At 58.3% G+C, this 3654-nt stretch overlaps 1 protein-coding gene across 1 annotated transcript in view; it reads left to right on the top strand.

The window, feature by feature from the left end:
* Positions 1 to 209: 209 nt before the first annotated feature.
* Positions 210 to 3654, top strand: part of SCNN1B (sodium channel epithelial 1 beta subunit) — a 37447-nt gene continuing 34002 nt past the window's right edge. The window contains exon 1 of the mRNA XM_015563877.1: positions 210 to 351. The gene's annotated coding sequence lies outside the window, so the exon portion shown is untranslated. The remainder of the gene's footprint in view (positions 352 to 3654) is intronic.

Below are 3654 nucleotides of genomic sequence, written 5' to 3'. Positions count from 1 at the left end.
CCCTAGCTTGACCGATGGGGAAACCAGGGCACAGAGAGGGTAAGTGGATTCCACAGCCACACAGTGAGTGACAGCTGGGATTTAAACCCACGCTCTTAAGCACTGCCCTGTTGTAAAGGGGAATGAGAGGGATAAAAGGAGACATGCAGGTGGGGCCACACTGAACGGCGTCTGGAAAGCCGGCTAAGGGCTTCTCCTTTACTCTGCAGACAGGGGTGCCCTTGAAAGTTCCTGACAGAAGTGTGACCCCGGCCGCTGGGCCTCGGGGAGCGCAGTGCAGGGCTCGAAGCTTTCGTCTGTGAGCTGGGAAACTCCCCTGCCAGCACCGTCCTCTCTGAGGCCGCCTCGCAGGTGAGTGTGCACGCCCGGCGGCCACCTGCACTGTCCCACCCCTTTCCCAGCAAGGACGACAGCCAGCACCGACGCCACACCATGCGGGCACCGTCCCCTTTCAGCCGTCTGGAAAATGCAGGGGGTGGGGGGCTGTACAGATGAGCCGGTGTGATGGTCTGAGACTCCACTCACCTCTGACTCTAAAGCTCACGTTTTGAATAATAACGGAATAATTCGTGTTTCCTGATGGAAGATAGAGACGCTGTAGAGCTGGAACTATGTGCCTCGCCATTTTACCAGGTTGAGCTTATTTTTCTGACTCTCATCAGGACACAGCCTTTTCTTCCCAGTGGAGTTACCATCTCCGTCCTCCACCCCTTCCCCGCCCACTGAGGCTTGGCAAACACTTTCTCCTTCAGGTGCCTCCAGCCTTAGCAGGAGGGAGGGCGGGAGGGAGCACATGGAACTGGCCGCATTCCGCCCCACCAGCTGTCAACACACACCACCCACCCTGGGCAAGCGGCTGCTTGCATGGCCGGGGAGGGGAGAGCCGTGGGCTCGTGTGCTCGCTGTTGGCACCCCCAAGTCGTCTGCCCATTGGGATGCGATGGCATGGCGCCTCCCATGCCTCCCAGGGGGGCGAGCTGTCTCCCCACATAAACGTAATCATACAGCACATAGCCCGGTGCAGCCGCGTCCCGGCAACAAGGAAGCAAACGGCTTCAAGGCTCTGTCAACAAGGGTTTGGAGACAGGAGCCACCCAGGAAATGCACGTTCCGAGGCTGCGCCTCCATGGGAAGCCACCTCGGGCTCACCCTGTGCCCAGGAGCAAAGGAGGGGCCCACCTGCCTCCTTCGGGGAGCGCTGTCCAGCTGCGAGGGGCCCAGGCCGAGTTTCCTAGCTGACTTGGCATCCCCCGCCCCCCCGCCTTTGAGGCTTTTAAACATTTTATAAAAGTAACGAGTTTTTGGAAAACTGCCGCAAATACTAGAACCCAGGTTGAGGAGTAAGTCTAATCTGAACTTCTCCGGAAGCCCCTGAAGACACTTGATCCCAACCCATCCAGCATCGCCCGCCCTTCCCCTAAAGTCGCAGCTCAATGCTAAGATCCCTACACTTATTTTTTTAATTGAATTAATTGGGGTGACGTTGGTTAATACAATTATATTGGTTTCGGGTGCCTAACAACCACCTTTCCTGACAACCCATTTTCCCATAAAGCTAGAAGCTCACTTTGTTCCGTGTTGATATAAAAAATAACTTTCTCCTTTATTACTTTTTAATCATACAAGCAATATCTGTTCATTGTAGGAAATTGCAAACCACAGATAAACTCAAAGCATTTTTTAAATAGCACAGAGCCTTCCCCACCAAGATAAGCCGTAAGACCATCTGTTTAACCCCGTGCACACATCTTCGTCTGCACACAAATCCGGTTTTTTAAACAGAAACAGTTAACCGCCCTTCTCGGGCCCCGGGCGTGCACGTGTCCGCGCACAGTTGGCCGCATCCTGCCGCCCTGTCGCCATGGCGTCGGTGCCCACCAGAGAAGACAGCGGTGAGGGTTTCATCGGCACGAGGTGTGGTCATCTTCCAAACCTGCGTGTGGCGCTTGGCCACCAGTCGAACAAGGAAGTGACGAGCAGGAGCCCGCTGGCCTCCTGTCAGGACGGCTGCTCCGAGGCGCGGCCTGCTGGCCTCAGGCCAGACGGTGCTGCTGCCCCGTGAAGAGGCCATTCCAACGCTAGGGGTTTTCCGGCAGGTCTGGCCACACCTGGCGTCCTGGGGTTTAGGGGCTGTGCGCTGGGTGGCAGGTCATGTGTCAGACTCCTCCTGGGATGGAGGCTGATGTAATCTTGGGCCGGTAGCAGAAAAACCGACAGAACGGGTTCTGTCAGCACACAGCCTGGCACAGCGCTGGGGGCGAGGGGTCCACACAGGGGCGGCCCTGGAGCCACGGGTGGCGAGGTGTTTGTCTAACCTGGTGCATCTAGGAGGCGGGAGGACCTGGGCTGACTCCGTCCCCCCGTGCAGCGTGGCAGGCGGAGATGGTGCACTGACAAGCGCCTTTCATCTCACTAGTAATTGCCCGCATTAGAAAACATACGTAATTAGGAACCTGGACCCTGTGATTTTGCGGACATTGTTGCTTAGGACAGAGCTCAAGCAGGTCTTTAGGTAAAAACAAGAGTGAGTCAACAGAAAGGACGATATTGAGTCCGTGAGAGTGTCGTTGGCGCCCAGCTGCAGCCCAGACCAAGCAGGCAGCCCAGCGTTAGCCGCTAAGAGCGCCAGCCTTGACCTGCCCTCGAGGCCAGAGGCCTTCAGCAGCAGCTCCGTGGCCTTCGCCTTGCGGTGGGAGCTGGTGAGGGGTCCCGAGGGAACGGGAAACAAGCAGCCAGAGCAGGTGCGCGATCGGAGTTCCCAGAACCGGGAGCTGGGCCAGGCCGCCACTCCTGCAACCTGGTGGCAAACGCCTCTGAGCTGTGGGCCTCGGTTCACCACCTTCACCATAACTTAAGCATTGATGTTTGAAGTGAGACTTTTTTTAATTGATTGTTTTAGAGAGAGGGAAAGGGGAGTGAGAGAATCATCGATGTGAAAGCAAAACAGCCATTGGCTGCCCCCTGTACATCCCACAGGGATGGAGCCCGCAACCGGGAGTGAGGCCTTGTCCCCGCAGGAGCACCAGTCCACCGAGAAGTGTTGGCTGAGAGATCCCTCCAAGTGCCTGTCTCGTGGGGACCCTGCGGCCCGCTTTTCGCATGGTGCCCGAGGGGCGAGGGTGTGTGGTGCGCTGAGCTCCTGGCTGAGCCTCCTGTGGGGGGTGGGCCAGGCAGGTCACACCCAGAGAGCAGGCTGGGGGGTGGGCCGGGCGGGTCATACCCAGAGAGCAGGCTGGCTCCCCAGGCCCTGGCGCCTGCCCCACTCCCTGCAGGGCCTGGCCAGTGCTGCCCCAGCAGCAGCTCTGAGCACTGCTTCCCTGACACCATCCCTCATCTTCCATCGGACCAGCCAGAGGGGCACTGGCAGGATGGAGGCTGGCAGGTCGGGGTGGAGATGGGGGCAGCCCCTCCTGCTCACTGCCCCCTGTCAGCTCCTGTCCTGGTCACTGAGTTCTCAGCTCTCATTGACCATACTCCGAGCCTGCAATTGGCCTAATGGGCTCCCTTCCTCTCCCAACACCCCTGTTGCAAAGCTCGGCCGTAACGGCTCTCAGGGAAGATGGGGACAAAGGGCGTGTGATGGCACCGGAGCAGTGACCACATACGCCAGGCTTTAAAGAAGGTAGCAGTGGAGAGAGCGGGGTGGGCCCTGCC

The sequence above is a fragment of the Myotis davidii genome, unplaced genomic scaffold, assembly GCF_000327345.1.
Source record: "Myotis davidii unplaced genomic scaffold, ASM32734v1 scaffold150, whole genome shotgun sequence".
In the NCBI taxonomy this organism is placed as follows: Eukaryota; Metazoa; Chordata; class Mammalia; order Chiroptera; family Vespertilionidae; genus Myotis; species Myotis davidii.
This window is presented reverse-complemented; position numbering and strand designations above follow the sequence as displayed.